This window comes from Tachypleus tridentatus, unplaced genomic scaffold (genome assembly GCF_004210375.1).
Source record: "Tachypleus tridentatus isolate NWPU-2018 unplaced genomic scaffold, ASM421037v1 Hic_cluster_1, whole genome shotgun sequence".
Lineage (NCBI taxonomy): Eukaryota > Metazoa > Arthropoda > Merostomata > Xiphosura > Limulidae > Tachypleus > Tachypleus tridentatus.
The window spans coordinates 23,371,391-23,394,139 of NW_027467777.1; the positions used below are offsets into that span (position 1 = coordinate 23,371,391).

The 22,749-nt window shown below is 32.3% G+C and overlaps 1 long non-coding RNA gene across 3 annotated transcripts in view; it reads left to right on the forward strand.

The window, feature by feature from the left end:
• Positions 1 to 4,005: 4,005 nt before the first annotated feature.
• Positions 4,006 to 22,749, forward strand: part of LOC143241672 (uncharacterized) — a 32,614-nt gene continuing 13,870 nt past the window's right edge. The window contains exon 1 of one of the 3 annotated variants that reach the window (XR_013022253.1): positions 4,006 to 4,132. This is a non-coding gene — a long non-coding RNA (uncharacterized LOC143241672). Of the gene's footprint in view, positions 4,133 to 4,371; positions 4,498 to 13,365; positions 13,644 to 22,749 lie in introns of those variants that run through there. The other 2 variants (XR_013022252.1, XR_013022251.1) reach the window with 2 other exon arrangements.

Below are 22,749 nucleotides of genomic sequence, written 5' to 3' on the forward strand. Positions count from 1 at the left end.
GATGTTAATTGTGATTAGCTCTCAAAGAAACTTACCGACTATCAGTTAGCTATTAAATGTACGGTTAGGGTATGCTATGGAATGGGTATGATAGGGTTATACGGTGATAATAATTTACAAATTTGACGAAACCTAAAGGTTTTGGAATAAAGGGCCTGGCATAGCCACGAGGTTAAGGCACTTAGCTTGTAATTCGATGGTCGCAGGTTCGAATCCTCGTCGCACCAAATATGCTCGCCCTTTGAATCGTGGGGGCATTATAATTGACAGTCAATCGCACTATTCGTTGGTAAAAGAATAGCCTAAGAGTTGGCGGTGGGTGGTGATGACTAGTTGCCTTCTTTCTAGTCTTACACTGCTAAATTAGGGACGGCTAGCGTAAATAACACTCATGTAGCTTTGCGTGAAATTCAAAACAAATTAAACCAATTACAATAAAGACGTTTAACTTTAAATATGTTGTTGTACTAACAATAAATGTTTCTATGACAACAAATCAGAAATAAATTGAATTTATCTATACAAGTGTCTTACTTTTGTGTTGTTGTTAGCTTTCATTTGAAATTTATGTGTTTTATAAAATTATTCATTTATTCAACATTTTAAAGATATGTCTCCTCTTAACACAACCATTTCAAGTAAGACAGATATTGAAAAATCTCCTGGTGACTCAGTGGTAAGTTTCAGAGGCATATAACTCCAGGAAATTTCATCATACAAATAGAGGTTGTGTAACATGACAAGATAAAACAGTTAACAGTTTCTACACTAAAATAGGTGTTAAGTAACATGACAAGCTAAAACAGTTAATTGTTTCTTCAATACAACATGTGTTGAGTAACAAGCTAAAACAGTTAATAGTTTCTTCAATAAAACAGGTGTTGAGTAACATGACAAGCTAAAACAGTTAATAGTTTATTCAATAAAGCAGGTGTCGAGTAACATGACAAGCTAAAACAGTTAATAGTTTATTCAATAAATCAGGTGTTGAGTAACGTGACAAGCTAAAACAGTTAATAGTTTATTCAATAAAACAGGTGTTGAGTAACATAACAAACTAAAACAGTTAATAGTTTATTCAATAAAACAGGTGTTGAGTAACATGACAAGCTAAAACAGTTAATAGTTTCTTCAACAAAACAGGTGTTGAGTAACATGACAAGCTAAAACAGTTAATAGTTTATTCAATAAAACAGGTGTTGAGTAACGTGACAAGCTAAAACAATTAATAGTTTCTTCAATACAACATGTGTTGAGTAACATGACAAGCTAAAACAGTTAATAGTTTCTTCGACAAAACAGGTGTTGAGTAACATGACAAGCTAAAACAATTAATAGTTTATTCAATAAAGCAGGTGTCGAGTAACATGACAAGCTAAAACAGTTAATAGTTTCTTCAACAAAACAGGTGTTGAGTAACATGACAAGCTAAACAGTTAATAGTTTATTCAATAAAACAGGTGTTGAGTAACGTGACAAGCTAAAACAGTTAATAGTTTATTCAATAAAACAGGTGTTGAGTAACGTGACAAGCTAAAACAGTTAATAGTTTATTCAATAAAGCAGGTGCTGAGTAACATTACAAGCTAAAACAGTTAATAGTTTCTTCAATACAACATGTGCTGAGTAACATGACAAGCTAAAACAGTTAATAGTTTCTTCAACAAAACAGGTGTTGAGTAACATAACAAGCTAAAACAGTTAATAGTTTATTCAATAAAACAGGTGTTGAGTAACATGACAAGCTAAAACAGTTAATAGTTTATTCAACAAAACAGGTGTTGAGTAACGTGACAAGCTAAAACAGTTAATAGTTTATTCAATAAAGCAGGTGCTGAGTAACATGACAAGCTAAAACAGTTGAGAAGAAATGTAATTAATGATAGCCATTTCGATGTGAAATAAGATGTGTAACTTAACCAACCACAAAGTTTAGCTTGAACACCTTCGTTATAAAGATATTAAATTTAAACATTTACCACCGTGGTGTTGTCAGAGGCCGATAATCTCGAAACAGTTGACCTTTTCACACGTTTGAGCAAGGCAGTTAGTCATATCTTAGTGATAAGAGTAAATGGCTTGCTTGTTTAAGCAAAGAACGTTTGAGTAAATATCACTAAAACTGCTTATTAATCTTATCACATAATAAGTCACTAAATATTCTAACAGGAAAAATAACAACACGTTTGAAAATTCTAACAATCTAGTGGAGACGAAATATTTATTTACAGCTCACTGAAACATGAATCTCATATTTTTACATGAGGCCTTACAACGACAGAATTTTATCACCAATTTTGGAAAGCAGACATACAACTTTTGGAAATCAGAAAATAAAAATTTTTATCAGCTGTGATGGGTGTGAAACTTCAACCATCCATGATAACAAAACAACTTTTAAAGCCGTTATGAAAAATGCCAAAATAATTTTAAATCAGTGATGAAATTACATTTTTGTTATATAAAATTGTATAACAGATTCTCTGATTCCGATAGGTTTGCTCCCCGCTAGTACAGCGGAAAGCTAACGGATTTACAACGCTCCAATCAGGGTTTCGATTCCCATAGGCGGTTCAGCAGATAGCCCGATGTGGCTTTGTTATAAGAAAAAAACACACACACAGTATAGATTTGTAGCCATTAGGGGTATTTAATTAAGGAAAATACTGAAGTTATTTGATGCCCACTTTATATTTTTAATTTCTTTCAGAAATATGTTAATTAATTATGTACAGACATCTTTTCCATCAGTATAATGATAAAAACTTGTTTTTCTATGAAGGAAAATTGATAGCGAAAATGTTTTCGCCGAAATTGTGAAATACATAACTAAAATTATGTTCAGAAAGCCAAAAGTCTTACATCCCTACCCTATTCTCTTCCGCGGCTGCAAAAATAATAATGAATAATTTTGCTGTTCTGTGACGATTCAGTGACCTGATAAAAACGAAGAGTCACTGACCCTGCTCCAAATTTACATTTAAAGTGATATAAGGACTGATACTGTAATATGATACCATGGGGTTTACAGTAAATAACTGTCAGAGAGAAACCGTTTGTTTGTCTGCTTGTTTTGGAATTTCGCACAAAGCTACTCGAGGGCTATCTGTGCCAGCCGTCCCTAATTTAGCAGTGTAAGACTAGAGGGAAGGCAGCTAGTCATCACCACCCACCGCCAACTCTTGGGCTACTCTTATACCAACGAATAGTTGGATTGACCGTCACATTATACGCCCCCACGGCTGGGAGGGCGAGCATGTTCAGCGCGACGCGGGCGCGAACCCGCGACCCTCGGATTACGAGTCGCACGCCTTACGCGCTTGGCCATGCCAGGCCCGATCCGAAGATAACTGACACTAGAAATAATATCCAAAAAGAAAATCCATTGTTGAGACTCCGATACGATTTCTGTCTGAATACGAAGCGCTATCTATCGAGAAATTAAAAAACGTGACTTTTGAGAATTCTTGCAAAATGAAGACAATCTGCGAAAGGGGTAAGGATACATCTGATAATAAGAAAATATTTTGTAATGATTTTTCAGGAACTATCTTAGTCACCTATATATTTTATATTATTAGTGATGTCACATGCAAACTGTTGTACTAAACTTTACAGGCACAAGTAAAATGTAGTCACGTCGTTAAATATACCAACAATCACCAGAACTTAGTAATAAATATCACATCACATAGTAATAAATATCTATAGATTTTTACTACTGTTAAATAGAATATTTAGATAATAGTTAAATTATAATTAAAATATAATCACGTTGCTACACTATCATTGTGAAACTAGACATTTCTTCCAACGCTTTTATTGTAAAAATGGGCATTTCTGCGTTGTCATTGTAAAATTCTACTTTTGTTTTTGTGTGATCGTTGTAAAACTGGGTATTTTCTTAGGTTATTGACAAATAATTGTTTGTTTGTTTGTTTTCTTTTTGTATTCTCGCTCTGAATGGCCTTTTGCTTAAAACGTTCGATAATCCGCCAGGCCCATGAGAAACATTTAGAGTATTAGTTAGGGTTAATATTCAATCAGCATAACTCGTTGTGGATGACCAGTAGAATATCTATAGTGTTAATTTTCTAAATTAACATTTCCTGCTTCTGAAGAACAGTAAGAGGTAAATAATATCAGTGTTAGTTACGGTGAATTATGTAAAGCTACATTTCTCGCTTGGATTGACAGTCACAAGTCAATACTTATGTTAATTAGAACTAATTATGTAAAATCATATTGTCCAGTTGTAAAGACACACACAGGGTGTTAGTTAGGGTTAAATAACTAAATTAGCCTTGGGTATTTTTTATTTGAAAATGTATTTAGATAACAAACAAGGAGATCTGATGAGTTATTATTCCCTTGTTTCTCATCATTCAAGTTTGTTTCAGACAAGGGGTGGGATGTCGTTGTGGGCCTACCAACATTCTCTGTACATTGCACGAATTTCAGAAAGAAACGATATCAGTTCGGCTAAGCTAGCTGTAGGTAAGGTCCTTATCTTTTAAACTTTACTTTGATTAAATATCCCGTATGACATACATTTGGTCTGTTTTTTGTTTCCAAATTAATTTAGAATATTATTGTTATGGATCTTAGGAATGTAAGGACTTCACTATCTCATAGTTTTAAGTAACCGGTAAGTTTTGTACTAGTGTTAGTTACGGTTAAGTATCGAAATCAACATTTCCCTGTTTGAAAAGAGTAATACGTTTCAATTACCCTATATAGTTGCAATTATTATTACTAATTAGCATAAGTAATAAAACAATTTTATATTATGGGTATTAATTAACATAATATTTTGTTACAATTATTATTATTTTATATTACAAGAATTTTAATGTAGCATGTATTATTATTACCTATGTGTATTTGAACATAATGTAGTTATAATTCAGGGTGAGAAACATTCAATGATTTGCCTATTAGATGGGCCCTAGCCTCTTGGTGGGATGTAATATCGGGTCTAAACTAAAATTAATTAACAGTTTTATGCAGAACATAAAAATTGAAAATTAAAAAAATTACCAACATAATAATATTATTTTTAGTCTATATTAAAGTCCAGCAAACCGGACTTTGATTAAAGCTGTCGGCTGCTCGAGTGAACACATTGACATCAACTATGGTCATTTCACCCGTCTTCTAGATATTAGTATTATGTATAACATTGATATAAAATGTCGTTCCAAGCTTTTTTTTTTATCGTGTCACACTATAGGTGGGTTTATACATAACTATTAAGTCTGTATTCACTAATTATAAGTATTTTCGTATAGAAATATTCTACCTACAGGTGTCGCTAAATGCTTGAAAGATTCGGGACGCAGGAATTGCTGATTTTTCAAGACACCAACTGAGGATTCAGGGGACTGTTTGTTGGTGTCTTAGAGCACGAACCCCTTATGTCGGTGCCTAGCAATGCCTTTAACTGTACCATATAAAAGTATTTTTCGGACTGTTAATATGTTTTTTGTAGAAATATTGTGTCATATAAAAATATTGTCAAATAATGATAAATGTCCGCGCAGGTCAGAACACACCGAAACTTCCATTCTGTCTTTTTAAATAGTTAACTCTTAAAACAGATCTTGCATGGTCTGGGGTTTGGCAGTGGGTGGTGTTGACTAGCGGCCTTCTCTTTAGTCATTCACTTCCCAGTTAGAGAGGGGTAGCGCAGCTACCTCTGGCGTTGTTTTTCACAAGCTTCCAAAGAAATCAAACCGAATGTTCTTAGGATTAGGATACTCGACTCGCTATCTAAATGTGGCGAGTACGAATCCTGTTTCCGAAGTTTGCCATCTCAGCCGTGGGGACGCTATTATGTGAGGATCAGTCCCCCTATCATTGCGTTAATAGTGACCCAAAAGTTGGCGGTGAATGGTGTTGACTAGCTACTTTCCCTCTAACCTATCACTTTATAAATTAGGGACACCTAGCACAGATAGTCCTCGAATGGCTTAGTTTGAAATTCAGCAAATATATTCTCACTTGTTATACATTAAACTGACTGCAGTTCCTTTGTTTGATGTTAGCACATACCTATACAAACCTTATCGAAACCCAGTTTATAAGCTATCAGACATACAGTTGAAACTTTTATTGTTAATTATTGTATGATATCACTTGTACATATAATAATTTTTTTTTCTGTGTTCTGTGAATACATTTCTTCCACTAACCATCGTTTATTTCTATATTGTTTTATACATAGAATGTTCCCATAATTTTCAGACTGCTAGTTGTTATTCCCGTAAGCCGGATGGCAGATATCAGACTGCTAGTTGTTATTCCCGCAAGCCGGATGGCGGATATTAGATTGCTAGTTGTTATTCCCGCAAGCCGGATGGCGGATATTAGACTGCTAGTTGTTATTCCCGCAAGCCGGATGGCGGATATTTCCCAACTTAATGACAAACAGATTTGAAAAGATTTGAATATTATCTTACCAAGAATAATTTCTACGGCGTAAGTTGTATAGAAACAAAACACAGTTTCCATTACATCTTTTTAGAGAACATAATATCATTAAATTATTTCAAAATATAAGAAAAATATCAGGCCTAGAGGAACAAAATTAAGTTTGTAGTTAATATTGCAAACAAGAAACGTAGGTTTCTGTCCGTTTTCCACGAGATTGAGCAAAAATATCGTTTTTTCTTAATGAAATCCCGTTTAGTACACAGCAGCCTAAAACGGAATTTACAACTGAGTTCAGTACTCTTCAAAGAGGTGTTTTGTTTTCTTAAGTACAAAGTCGATAAAAACCTTAGGTGCCATGGATTCACAACAGGTCGTGAGAAGTATAACCCACTCAGTTGTCTAACAGTAGAGAACGTGTTTTGTAACTACTTAAGAACACCGAATCGAAAAAACATACAAATAATTACAGTGTCAGTTTCATCACATTTAATTAAAGCTTTCAGATTAGAATGACATATGTCGTCATTAGATGGCGCCACGTGCATATGACCGAACTGTTCACCAAAAGTTTGTTCAGTGAGCCGATGTATATGCCATATCAAGAGTGAAATACTGAACAATTAATGTTAAGTAGAAGAAGTCATATAAAAATATCTAAAGAGAAAACAGCCTCAAACCAGAGAACTTTGATAAAACTGTGGAAACTTATAATATTTAAAATATTGAAGACAAAATCTCTCTTAAGGATGAGCCACTTACATAGAGAATGTTTCTTATGGATGAGCCACTTATAGATAAAATGATTTTTTTATGGATGAGCTACTTATAGACAATGATTTTTATGGATGAGTCTCTTAAAGACAAAATGATTCTTATAGATGAGCTACTTATAGACAGAATGATTTTTATGGATGAGTGATTTAAAAACAAAATGCTTCTTATGGATGAGTTTCTTAAAGATAAAATAATTCTTATGGATGAGCCACTTATAGACAGAATGTTTCTTATGAATGAGCCACTTATAGATAAAGTGTTTCTCATGGATGAGCCACTTATAGATAAAATGTTTCTCGTGGATGAGTCAGTTATAGACATAATGTTTCTTATGGATAGTGATTTAAAGACTGATTGTTATAGATGAGCCATTTATAAACAGAATGTTTCTTATGAATGAGTGATTTAAAGACAATGATTGTTATAGATGAGCCATTTATAAACAGAATGTTTCTTATGAATGAGTGATTTAAAGACAAAATTATTCTTATGGATGAGCCACTTATAGACAGAATGTTTCTTATGGGTGAGTGATTTAAAAACAAAATGTTTCTTATGGATGAGCCACTTGTAAACAAAATGTTTCTTATGGATGATAAATTAAAAAATAAAATGATTCTTATGGATGAGTCACTTATAGACAGAATGTTTCTTATGGGTGAGTGATTTAAAAACAAAATGTTTCTTATGGATGAGCCACTTGTAAACAAAATGTTTCTTATGGATGATAAATTAAAAAATAAAATGATTCTTATGGATGAGTCACTTATAGACAGAATGTTTCTTATGGATAGTGATTTAAAGACAATGATTGTTATAGATGAGCCATTTATAAACAGAATGTTTCTTATGAATGAGTGATTTAAAGACAATGATTGTTATAGATGAGCCATTTATAAACAGAATGTTTCTTATGAATGAGTGATTTAAAGACAAAATTATTCTTATGGATGAGCCACTTATAGACAGAATGTTTCTTATGAATGAGTGATTTAAAGACAAATATTCTTATGGATGAGCCACTTATAGACAGAATGTTTCTTATGGATGAGTGATTTAAAAACAAAATGTTTCTAATGGATGATAAATTAAAAAATAAAATGATTCTTATGGATGAATGATTTAAAAATAAAAGGTTTCTTATGGATGAATGATTTAAAGACAAAATGATTCTTATGGATGAATGATTTAAAGACAAAATGATTCTTATGAATGAGTGATTTAAAAATAAAATGATTCCAATGGATGAATGATTTAAAGACAAAATGATTCTTATGGATGAGTAATTTAAAGGTAAAGTGCTTTTAGAAAGGAAATAAACATGTTAATTGAGAGTTTAGTATATTAGAGGAATATCTTCAACTTACATGGCATTGAAGGATAGATAAAAATAACTGTCTTTCTGTATTTTTCTAAGGCTTCTTTCTTGTATCAACGTTTACATAATGAATATTAATTTTTAACTCTTTTATGTTTCAGCTAATGTATAGTCTGTCATGTTTACTGTGTTTTAGTTGACGAAGGGGTCTGTCAAGTTTACGTATTAGAACTTAAAATAAGAAGATGGAAAGTTCTTATGTTCTATATTACAATAAAAATACTATTACATATGTGTAACACTGACATATCAGAATTATTACATATCGTAACGTTGACTTAACGAACCATTAATATCATGTAATATCGAATTATTGAACCAATAATATTATGTAACATCGATTACTAAACGAATAATGTCACGTAACGATGACTTACTGAACCAGTAATGTTACGTAACATCGAATTGCTGAACCAATAATGTTACTTAAAATCGAATTATTGAACCAGTAATGTTACGTAACATCGAATTACTGAATCAGTAATGTTTTATAACTATGACTTACTGAACCAGTAATGTTACGTAACATAGAATTGCTGAACCAATAATGTTACTTAAAATCGAATTATTGAACCAGTAATGTCACGTAACGTTGACTTACTGAACCAGTAATGTTACTTAAAATGAATTATTGAACCAGTAATGTTGCGTAACATCGAATTGTTGAACCAATAATGTTACTTAAAATCGAATTATTGAACCAGTAATGTTACGTAACATCGAATTACTGAATCAGTAATGTTTTATAACTATGACTTACTGAACCAGTAATGTTACGTAACATAGAATTGCTGAACCAATAATGTTACTTAAAATCGAATTATTGAACCAGTAATGTCACGTAACGTTGACTTACTGAACCAGTAATGTTACGTAACATCGAATTGCTGAACCAATATTGTTACTTCAAATCGAATTATTGAACCAGTAATGTTACTTAAAATCGAATTACTGAACTAATAATGTTTTATAACTTTGACTTACTGAACCAATAATGCCACGTAACGTTAACTTACGGAACTAGTAATGTCATATAACGTTGACTTACTCAACCAGTAATGCTCTGTAACATCGAATTACTGAACCAATAATGTCACATTATGTTGACTTACTGACTCAGTAATGTTATGTAATATCAATTATTAAACCAGTAATGTCACGTAACGTTGATTTACTGAACCAATAATATTACGTAATATCAAGTTACTGAACCCATGATACTGTGTATCATGTGACATCGCACTATGAAACACATGATATTTAACCCTTAAAAGCGGTAATGTTGTGAACTAACATAGTATCATCAATTGATGATGGCTGCCGATCAGGGGTTAAACAATAAAACTCCGATATTTAAATGAGATACGAACTATAAAACCAAGATTTGTTATATTTGAAAGACAAAATTTTATACAAATAAATCGAAGATTTTGGAATATTGAAGTCAAGTTTGATCTTTCTCTTAGTATGAGGTAGATCAGAAAGTCCAAGGTTTGAGCCAAGTTATGCAGCTAAGCCAGGAGCACCTAAACCCACCATCAAGTGTATAGCAGATGAGGCTAGTTGACTCCTGTCAACTTAAAAAACGAAAATGAAACACACAGACGCATAAAGAACTTAATAATATCTTGTGATAAATATCATCTGATGAAAACACATAACCAGGCAAGATGGTGATAAATATCATCTGATGAAAACACAATACCCGGCAAGATGGTGATAAATATCAGCTGATGAAAACACATAACCAGGCAAGATGGTGATAAATATCATCTGATGAAAACACATAACCAGGCAAGATGGTTAAGGTACTCGACTCGTAGTATGAGGGTCGAGACAGTTAACAAAGAAAGTGGTTTAAATATAAAGGATAATTAGGTAAGGGTGAGATAATAAAGAAAGTGGATTGAATATATAGGATAATTAGGTAAGTACGAAACAATTAAGAAAGAAAGTGGATTAAATATAGAGGATAATTAGGTAAGTGTGAGATAATTGATAAAGAAAGTGGATTAAATATAGAAGATAATTAGGTAAGTACGAGACAACTAAGAATGAATATGTTTTAAATATAGAGAATAATTACGTAAGTTCTAGATAATTAAGAAAGACAGTTGTTTAAATATAGAGGATAATTAAGTAACTTTGAGATAATTAAGAAAGAAAGTGGTTTAAATACAGAGGATAATTAGGTAAGTGTAAGATAATTGATAAAGAAAGTGGATTAAATATAGAAGATAATTAGGTAAGTACGAGACAATTAAGAAAGAAAGTGGTTTAAATATAGAGGGTAATTAGGTAAGTGCGAGATAATTATGATATAAAGTGGTTTAAATATAGAGGATAATTAGGTAAGTACGAGATAATTAAGAAAGTGGATTGAATATATAGGATAATTAGGTAAGTACGAGATAATTAAGAATGAATATGTTTTAAATATAGAGAATAATTACGTAAGTTCTAGATAATTAAGAAAGACAGTTGTTTAAATATAGAGGATAATTAAGTAACTTTGAGATAATTAAGAAAGAAAGTGGTTTAAATACAGAGGATAATTAGGTAAGTGTGAGATAATTGATAAAGAAAGTGGATTAAATATAGAAGATAATTAGGTAAGTACGAGACAATTAAGAAAGAAAGTGGTTTAAATATAGAGGGTAATTAGGTAAGTGCGAGATAATTATGATATAAAGTGGTTTAAATATAGAGGATAATTAGGTAAGTACGAGATAATTAAGAAAGTGGATTGAATATATAGGATAATTAGGTAAGTACGAGATAATTAAGAAAGAAAGTGGTTTCAAAATAGAGGATAATTAGGTAAGTACGAGATAATTAAGAATGAATATGTTTTAAATATAGAGAATAATTACGTAAGTTCTAGATAATTAAGAAAGATAGTTGTTTAAATATAGAGGATAATTAAGTAACTTTGAGATAATTAAGAAAGAAAGTGTTTTAAATATAGAGGATAATTAGGTAAGTACGAGATAATTAAGAAAGTGGATTGAATATATAGGATAATTAGGTAAGTACGAGATAATTAAGAAAGAAAGTGGTTTCAAAATAGAGGATAATTAGGTAAGTACGAGATAATTAAGAATGAATATGTTTTAAATATAGAGAATAATTACGTAAGTTCTAGATAATTAAGAAAGATAGTTGTTTAAATATAGAGGATAATTAAGTAACTTTGAGATAATTAAGAAAGTAAATGGTTTGAAAATAGATGATAATTAGGTAAGTACGAGATAATTAAGAAAGAAAAGTGGTTTAAATATAGATTTTTTATGAGTAAATTAAAAGTGAAACTAATTAGATAATCATGTATTAGAACGTATAAGATAAGTAGATTCTATGAGTTACGGATGTATTGAAAATTACTATGAACAATTATTATTATACTTAGTTGGGTAACTTACTTTAATTTCATGTATGACACAACTTTTCGCATCTTCTGGCCGCCATCCCTAATTTTACCTAATGGCCAAAAGGAAGATAGCCACTGAGGAAAAGTTTATCACTGACCATCCAAACTAAAGGTTTTATTTTCATTCTTATAACGCCAACAGCTCTTATAGAGCGGGCAATATTTTACACTGTCGCAATGATACCAACTCGGATAATTGGTTCTAAAATTCAGAGCTCTGAAAGAAAGGTAAAGCGACCCGGTTTTAAAATAATATTAATTTTGATTTGATAGCGATTAAATATATTTTTCTTCTTTTGTTTGTTGTAAGAAAAATACTCTATCTGCTTTAAATTTGTCAAGTGTTCTATAATTTTGTTTTTAAATCTCTCTTTACAATTGAAAGGTATTATATTTTATGGATGCATTGTTATTTGAATGCCGAGACATGTAATAATAAAACTCTGCATACGACCAAAAGATGGCGCTATAAACATTCCTAAAAAAATTAAATTTGCAATAATTTCTGTTGAATAAAGATATTTTTTATAATACTTGTGTAATACTAATCTTTTTAAACCTGTGCGTATCGTTTATACGTTTTAACTTTTCAAACAATAACTTCTGTAATCAGTAAAAATAAATTTCGTTGTCAATGTAAATAAGTGGTTTAAACTTACCTATTTATCCTCCATATTTAAACCACTTTGATACACCAGATGTTACCCTGGTGTATCAGAGTCAGACTAAGCTTCACGAATTATCAGATCTCACTCTGGGGTATCAGAGTCAGACTAAACATCATGAAGTATCAGATGTTACCCTCGTGTATCAGAGTCAGACTAAACATCATGAACTATCAGATGTTACCCTGGTGTATCAGAGTCAGACTAAACGTCATGAATTATCAGATCTCACCCTGAGTTATAACAGTTGTTCTGGGTTATAACAGTTAACAGTTGTCCTGGGTTATAACAGTTGTTCTGGGTTATAACAGTTGTTCTGGGTTATAACAGTTGTCCTGGGTTATAACAGTTAACAGTTGTGTACTGTCCTTTCCCGAATTTGATTATCGTCATAGAACGATAAAAGTTTTGTTTCTCAGTAACTTCGGAGAACAAAAAGTTAGTATATTAAAATCCAGTTTTCAACATTAAGTGATTGAAAGTGATCGTGTTTTACCTGTCTTTCAATGTTTCTTCATTAAACTTCTTATTGTTCTTATCGTTGTAACTATCCTCTTAGTTTGAAGAACATCTTTATCATCCAATCACATCTGAAGTGGGCGGAGCTCTTCGATTACCCTGTATGGATTTTTTTCGACCTCGATTTTAGATTTAGATCTCTTTCACGCTCTTTGTCAGTTTCACCTAGGTTTAAGTGTGGGAGCACGTGCAGTAAGTTCGAACATTTCTATCTACTGGAGCGGTTCTTTAATTTTGAACCACAGTTTGATAGAATTTCATTTTTTCATAAGCAGCAGGTTTCAATCCCATGAAGCTTTACTATGAGAATTTGTTTCAGTGGTCAGTTTCTCTAGTTTTTGGGGTTGGAACAAATGACAGGAACAGAAAACTGCTACCATCCTGGCTCACCCATGGATACACTTCCTTGGTAGCTCTCAAGCACATCTGTTCTCTGCTAATGGTAAGTTTATCACAGGTCTTACATATAATACCCTATCGATTCACTTTATTGTCTTAAAGAGATGTGACTAGAGCTGGCTGAAAACCTGAAACCGTATTACATTGAGACCCAAGAGGTGATCTCTGTTGTAAAAATGTCCAAACTGACGACGTAGGATTGATGTATCGGGTTGAGAGCACTGGTACAGGCCTACTATCCCCATTCATTTTGTAGTTGAGTGATTAACTAATAAGTTAGATGTAAATACATTGGAAAGAAAAAGTCCCGAGTTGTTAAAGGAAACAGCTTGGTATGCTCTATATAATTATCAGACCAATAACTAAAGTTATCTAGGTAAAATATGAAGTGACATTTGATTTTATAGATTTAGTGACTAGACCAAGCATGCTTGTTTTCATCATAGATAAGATTATAAATCAACATGGTTTGAATTAGTTAACATAAAGTTATTTAAAACCTATGATGGAAAACTAAAAAAAAACATTTGGAATTTTATCAAAATATTTATTACAGATATAACACTGAATATAGTGTTGTATGACTTACCGTCACTAACACTGAATACATACATTGTTGTATGACTCACCATCTGTAAACTTAAACTAATTATTTCATTACTGACTGTATTATTCAATTTATATGCAAAAACGGCTCGTTTGGGCTGAGAAAACACTTTACATAGAAGAGCGAACAACGAAGGTTCGAAACGTTGTTCGCTCTTCTTCATTTCAAAACTAATTCAACAAGTGGGTTTCTCGTCATCACTGATTATTGTATTATTCAATAATATTATAAGATTAATTTCTATAACTTATTACAAAAAGAACAAACTAGTAATAATTCCCGACAATAGGAGGTAGATATAAAGCTGAAATATGAAATGTCTGTATTATGGTAATTTTGTCAGTGTACAGGAAAAATGTTTCTAAGACACAATGGACAACAATGGACCATATTTGTAGATTTCAACACGTTAAAACTCAATGGGTATGCTTAAAGTATAAATTATTATACATGTGTTAAATATCTGTAACAATTAACTAGAAACGAGTTAATTGTGTCTCCCTCTATAATATTCCGGAGGTAAGTAAAGGCCAATGGAACATATAGTTCAGTTTATAAGCATTTCGCAAATAACTCGGAAGAGGGCAGTTGTGTCAGGAAAATAATCACTGTTGGTGTTTTGCGCTTTCACACAGTATGGTCCTGTGTAAGATGTCAGATAATTTGTACAGTAAACACCAAGTACAACAGCCTTGAAGATAGCATACAGAGTACCAGTATACACTCCCTTTTATATGTTAACAACATCCCAAATATTAAGAACAGAATAATGGAACTAGCCACACACTTCTACAAGAAATCCACTAACTCAAGAATTCTCAAGTCTTGCATCCATCCCATATACATGACAAACTAATATGTCTTCCCAGAATCTAATTTACAAATCCTATAATATGGGGTTATAAAATGTACCCTAGGTTTTGGAGGTGACTGCGGAATACATTGCGGTGGGAATACTCTGTCTACGAAGTCTTAATGTAACCTACATTCGCCAATCTCACATAAGAAATATAGAGCGGCAATAGATATAGAATTAGGAGAGCGAGATGTGGGTGCTCCCAACAATCCACATCTGTATCACCCTTCACTTTAGGGAGGTGACTTGCTCATCCAAGTAAACAATTAATTGAAATAAAAATAAGGTTCTAGCATTTCGGGGTAAGTAAGATGAAAAATTACCTCTTAATGTTAGCATTCCAGTGGTCTGTGTCTTTTGTTTTACGAGGACTCTAAATATATAAGTTACCCTAAACGATCACTACAACGGGCGGGACGAACCATTGGTTTGAGGTCAGATAAGTTTAAACGGAAACGTCAGCCACGGTCTCTGCTCTGCTGTTTGCTTTCATACAAGGGCGCTGTAGTAACTGTACCCACGTAATTGTATGGTTCCAGCTTTAGCAACGATAATAGCTAGTTAAAAGAATAAATACACACGAATTTATACAATATATATTCCATGAAACTGGTGTTAGGTGTAGAAATAGAGGGCTCTATTGCTACTTTTCTAACTGTAAACATAGTTGTTAACAACTCATTTTTAATCAGAATTGAACACGATCAATCATTATGTTGTTATAACAGAACTGTATAACTGTTGATTTTTAGACAACGAGTATGTTGTAGAAATAAAGTAAAACAAATTCAGAGGTGAAAATTTCAACATAGAGAGTATTAATGTTGTATTGACAAACACTACATACCATCAGTTTACACTTTCTGTGTGTCTGTATTAATGTTGTATTGACAAACACTTACCATCAGTTTACACTTTCTGTGTGTCTGTATTAATGTTGTATTGACAAACACCTACCATCAGTTTACACTTTCTGTGTGTCTGTATTAATGTTGTATTGACAAACACTTACATACCATCAGTTTACACTTTCTGTGTGTCTGTATTAATGTTGTATTGACAAACACTTACATACCATCAGTTTACACTTTCTGTGTGTCTGTATTAATGTTGTAGTGACAAACACTTACATACCATCAGTTTACACTTTCTGTGTGTCTGTATTAATGTTGTATTGACAAACACTTACCATCAGTTTACACTTTCTGTGTGTCTGTATTAATGTTGTATTGACAAACACTTACCATCAGTTTACACTTTCTGTGTGTCTGTATTAATGTTGTATTGACAAACACTTACATACCATCAGTTTACACTTTCTGTGTGTCTGTATTAATGTTGTATTGACAAACACTTACATACCATCAGTTTACACTTTCTGTGTGTCTGTATTAATGTTGTATTGACAAACACTTACATACCATCAGTTTACACTTTCTGTGTGTCTGTATTAATGTTGTATTGACAAACACTTACATACCATCAGTTTACACTTTCTGTGTGTCTGTATTAATGTTGTATTGACAAACACTTACATACCATCAGTTTACACTTTCTGTGTGTCTGTATTAATGTTGTATTGACAAACACTTACATACCATCAGTTTACACTTTCTGTGTGTCTGTATTAATGTTGTATTGACAAACACTTACATACCATCAGTTTACACTTTCTGTGTGTCTGTATTAATGTTGTATTGACAAACACTTACATACCATCAGTTTACACTTTCTGTGTGTCTGTATTAATGTTGTATTGACAAACACTTACATACCATCAGTTTACACTTTCTGTGTGTTTGTATTAATGTTGTATTGACAAACACTTACACTTACATACCATCAGTTTACACTTTCTGTGTGTCTGTATTAATGTTGTATTGACAAACACTTACACACCATCAGTTTACACTTTCTGTGTGTTTGTATTAATGCTGTATTGACAAACACTTACACACCATCAGTTTACACTTTCTGTGTGTTTGTATTAATGCTGTATTGACAAATACTACATACCATCAGTTTACACTTTCTGTGTGTTTGTATTAATGTTGTATTGACAAACACTTACATACCATCAGTTTACACTTTCTGTGTGTCTGTATTAATGTTGTATTGACAAACACTTACATACCATCAGTTTACACTTTCTGTGTGTCTGTATTAATGTTGTATTGACAAACACTTACATACCATCAGTTTACACTTTCTGTGTGTTTGTATTAATGTTGTATTGACAAACACTTACATACCATCAGTTTACACTTTCTGTGTGTCTGTATTAATGTTGTATTGACAAACACTTACATACCATCAGTTTACACTTTCTGTGTGTTTGTATTAATGTTGTATTGACAAACACTTACATACCATCAGTTTACACTTTCTGTGTGTCTGTATTAATGTTGTATTGACAAACACTTACATACCATCAGTTTACACTTTCTGTGTGTCTGTATTAATGTTGTATTGACAAACACTTACATACCATCAGTTTACACTTTCTGTGTGTCTGTATTAATGTTGTATTGACAAACACTTACATACCATCAGTTTACACTTTCTGTGTGTCTGTATTAATGTTGTATTGACAAACACTTACATACCATCAGTTTACACTTTCTGTGTGTCTGTATTAATGTTGTATTGACAAACACTTACATACCATCAGTTTACACTTTCTGTGTGTCTGTATTAATGTTGTATTGACAAACACTTACATACCATCAGTTTACACTTTCTGTGTGTTTGTATTAATGTTGTATTGACAAACACTTACATACCATCAGTTTACACTTTCTGTGTGTCTGTATTAATGTTGTATTGACAAACACTTACATACCATCAGTTTACACTTTCTGTGTGTTTGTATTAATGTTGTATTGACAAACACTTACATACCATCAGTTTACACTTTCTGTGTGTTTGTATTAATGTTGTATTGACAAACACTTACATACCATCAGTTTACACTTTCTGTGTGTCTGTATTAATGTTGTATTGACAAACACTTACATACCATCAGTTTACACTTTCTGTGTGTCTGTATTAATGTTGTATTGACAAACACTTACATACCATCAGTTTACACTTTCTGTGTGTCTGTATTAATGTTGTATTGACAAACACTTACATACCATCAGTTTACACTTTCTGTGTGTCTGTATTAATGTTGTATTGACAAACACTTACATACCATCAGTTTACACTTTCTGTGTGTCTGTATTAATGTTGTATTGACAAACACTTACATACCATCAGTTTACACTTTCATCAGTTTACACTTTCTGTGTGTCTGTATTAATGTTGTATTGACAAACACTTACATACCATCAGTTTACACTTTCTGTGTGTCTGTATTAATGTTGTATTGACAAACACTTACATACCATCAGTTTACACTTTCTGTGTGTCTGTATTAATGTTGTATTGACAAACACTTACATACCATCAGTTTACACTTTCTGTGTGTCTGTATTAATGTTGTATTGACAAACACTTACATACCATCAGTTTACACTTTCTGTGTGTCTGTATTAATGTTGTATTGACAAACACTTACATACCATCAGTTTACACTTTCTGTGTGTCTGTATTAATGTTGTATTGACAAACACTTACATACCATCAGTTTACACTTTCTGTGTGTCTGTATTAATGTTGTATTGACAAACACTTACATACCATCAGTTTACACTTTCTGTGTGTCTGTATTAATGTTGTATTGACAAACACTTACATACCATCAGTTTACACTTTCTGTGTGTCTGTATTAATGTTGTATTGACAAACACTACATACCATCAGTTTACACTTTCTGTGTGTTTGTATTAATGTTGTATTGACAAACACTTACATACCATCAGTTTACACTTTCTGTGTGTCTGTATTAATGTTGTATTGACAAACACTTACATACCATCAGTTTACACTTTCTGTGTGTCTGTATTAATGTTGTATTGACAAACACTTACATACCATCAGTTTACACTTTCTGTGTGTCTGTATTAATGTTGTATTGACAAACACTTACATACCATCAGTTTACACTTTCTGTGTGTCTGTATTAATGTTGTATTGACAAACACTTACATACCATCAGTTTACACTTTCTGTGTGTCTGTATTAATGTTGTATTGACAAACACTTACATACCATCAGTTTACACTGTATTAATGTTGTACTTACATACCATCAGTTTACACTTTCTGTGTGTCTGTATTAATGTTGTATTGACAAACACTTACATACCATCAGTTTACACTTTCTTTCATCAGTTTACACTTTCTGTGTCTGTATTAATGTTGTATTGACAAACACTTACATACCATCAGTTTACACTTTCTGTGTGTCTGTATTAATGTTGTATTGACAAACACTTACATACCATCAGTTTACACTTTCTGTGTGTCTGTATTAATGTTGTATTGACAAACACTTACATACCATCAGTTTACACTTTCTGTGTGTCTGTATTAATGTTGTATTGACAAACACTTACATACCATCTGTTTACACTTTCTGTGTGTTTGTATTAATGTTGTATTGACAAACACTTACATACCATCAGTTTACACTTTCTTTCTGTCTGTATTAATGTTGTATTGACAAACACTTACATACCATCAGTTTACACTTTCTGTCTGTCTGTATTAATGTTGTATTGACAAACACTTACATACCATCAGTTTACACTTTCTGTCTGTCTGTATTAATGTTGTATTGACAAACACATACCATCAGTTTACACTTTCTGTTTGTCTGTACTATGCTTCTGTGTAGTACTTATATTAACTATATATATGTATGTAGTACTTATTAACTATATATATGTATCTAATATACTTGTCTCTAGAATTTATATGAAGTATACTTGTATGTAGCATTTATACCTAGTATGTATACGTATATAGAATACTTGTATCTAGTATTTGTGTCTAGTATCTATATGTATCTTGTATACTACATAGATTTATATAGTAAATATAAATACTAGGTACAAGTATACTAGATATAAATCTATGTAGTATATGTATCTACTGTATATATGTATCTAGTATTTATATATGTATTATACTTGTATTTACTGTTTATATCTAGCATGTATATGTATCTAATATACTTGTATATAGTATTTATATCTAGTATACTTGTATATAGTATTTATATCTAGTACATATATCTATGCAGTATTTATATCTAGTATATATATGTATCTAGCATTTATATCTGGTATATATACGTGTGTGGTATTTATAACTAGTATATATATGAATCTAGTATACCCGTATCCAGTATTTATATCTTGTGTAAATATATGTACCTAGTATACTTGAATGTAGTTTTTATATCTAGTGTATACACTGCTGGCCAAAATGTTAAGATAAACAACATAAAAAATATATGCATTTTGCGTTGTTAGACTGAACCACTTACTTGAATAGAGCTTCGAAAGATAAAAATAAGAAAAGGGAATTTTTTTTTTAACAATTAATAGGAAAAATGTAAACACTATGAAATTAGCCAAAATACTAGCTGGTCAAAAGTTTAAGACTGTACTGAAATGAAGTCCTAAACAGGGTAGGAAATGCCCAACAAGAGGTCTCAGCAGTGAGTTGCACGGACATCATTGCGAATAACTGCAAACTTCGCTTCGGCATGGTCGATATGAGCGTTTGCAGAAGACTGGCTGGGATGTTATTCAAAGTGGTGAAGATGGCTTCACGAAGATCATGCACTGTTTGGAATTGACGTCCATTTCTATAGACTTCCCTTGCCATCCACCCCAAACATTTTCAATGGGGTTCATTTCGGGCGAACACGCTGGAAGGTAAAAAAAAAATCGCGTTATTCGCCATGAAAACGTCCTTTGTCATACGGGCATTGTGGATTGCAGCGTTGTCCTGCTGAAAGATCCAGGAATTTCCACACAAGCGAAGGCCTTCATTCAATAAGGATGCTCTCTCCAACATGCCAGTGTAGCCAGCCACTGTTTGACGCCCCTGTATAATCTGAAGCTCCATTGTTCCATGGAAGAAGAAAGCACCCAGAGCATGATGGAACCTCCTCCACTGTGTCGTGTAGAAAATGTCACCGGTGGGATATCCTTATCGTGCCAGTAACGTTGGAAGCCATCTGGACCACTCAGGTTAAATTTTTTCTCATCAGAGAACAAAATCTTCGTCCACTTTTCTACGTCCCACATTTGGTGCTTCTCAGCAAAGTTTAACCGAGCTGTTTCGTGGTGTGGAAGGAGGCGTAGCCATTGAAGACGTTTACGGTTTTAAATCCTTTCTCTTGTAGATGCTGTCTTATTGTTCTTGAGCTGCATTTTGCATCCGTAAGGGCCTTAATCTGGTTCGATGATTGGCTGGTGTCTTGCCGGACAACCCTTCGAATCCTCCTGCTCAACGCCGGCGAAATTTTCATTGGCCAACTACTTAAAATTCTCGTTCTGTTTCCCTCAGGGTCTTTTAAGAAATTTGCAACAGCAGTTTTACTACGCCCAATCTCACGTTGAGAGAGACCTTTCTTTTGCAGCTCGACAATTTTGCCACGTTCAAACTCTGTCAACTTTTTAGCCTTTACCATGATTTTACCCAATGTAACACAGGAGATGATCAGTGGGAGATGTTGACAACGCTAATGCTTGAACAGAAATGACTAAATTTCGTTACGTTTTACCGATTAACGTTTCGTCTTAAACTTTTGACCAGCGAGTATTTAGGCTAATTTCATAGTGTTCACATTTTCCCTATTAAATGCTAAATAAGGTTTTTATTTTTATTTTCCCATTTCTTATTTTCATCTTTCGAAGCTCTACTCAAATAAGTGGTTGAGTCTAACAATGCAAAATGCATATTTTTTCTTTATGTTCATTGGCCTTAAGATTTTGGCCAGCAGTGTATGTGTATACTTGGATCTAGCATTTATATCTAGTATCTATGTTTATGTAGTATTTATATCTTGTATTTATGTGTATCTAGTATACTTGTAGGTAGTAACTATATGTAGTATATATATGTAATTAATACACTTGTATCTAGTAATTATATCTAATATATATATGTATGTAGTATTTAAATATTGTATATATATATATATATATATATGTACGAAGTATTTATATCTGATATTTATATGTATCTAATATATCTTGTATACTTGTTTCTAGTATTGATATCTTGTATATATATATGTATCTATTATTTATGTATAGTGTATAGATGCATGTAGTATATATGTGTGTATAGTATACTTTTATCTAGTATTTATATCTAGTATATATATCTATGTAGTATTAATATCTAGTACATATATGTATCTAATATTTTATCTGATATATATATATTAGACATAAATACAACATAAATATATATATATGTATTTATTATACTTTTACGGAGTATTTATATTTAGTATATGCATCTAGTATACTTGAATATAGTATTGATTTTAATAATTTTATTTAGAGTTTCTTTGGTTTGGTTTGAATTTCGCGCAAAGGTACTCGAGGGCTATCTGCGCTAGCCGTCTCTAATGTAGAAGTGTAAGACGAGAGGGAAGGCAGCTAGTCATCACCATCCAATGTGGCAACTGTTTTACCAACGAATAGTAGGATTGACAGTCACATTATAACGCTTCCACGGCTAAAAGGCCGAAGATGTTTGGTGTGATGATCATTCA